Source organism: Anarrhichthys ocellatus, unplaced genomic scaffold (genome assembly GCF_004355925.1).
Source record: "Anarrhichthys ocellatus isolate YVR2014 unplaced genomic scaffold, GSC_Weel_1.0 scaffold111, whole genome shotgun sequence".
In the NCBI taxonomy this organism is placed as follows: domain Eukaryota; kingdom Metazoa; phylum Chordata; class Actinopteri; order Perciformes; family Anarhichadidae; genus Anarrhichthys; species Anarrhichthys ocellatus.
This window is the reverse complement of record NW_022280141.1, coordinates 497,480-497,811: the sequence shown is the minus strand read 5'-3', so window position 1 is coordinate 497,811 and position 332 is coordinate 497,480.

Genomic DNA, 332 nt, shown 5'->3' with positions numbered 1-332 from the left:
AGTTGTTGATTAATACATTAATTACCTCTTAAAATGTCGAAACATCTGCATACAGTAACTTTATACTGTGTTCCTATCCATATATTAAGTGTCTATAAACTGCTTAAAAAGGCCAATCATTTTGTAATCATGGATACTAAATCAACCATCAGGGATTACCAATAGAAAAGGACAACAGTAAAAACAACAGTTATATGGATGATTATTCTGGAGGGGGCAATAATCAGGAGCCTTCAGATCTTAAAAACAGCAGCTGAAGAATGTTAAAGCTGTGTGTATGTACAAGTGTGTGTGTGTGTGTGTGTGTGTGTGTGTGTGTGTGTGTGTGTGTG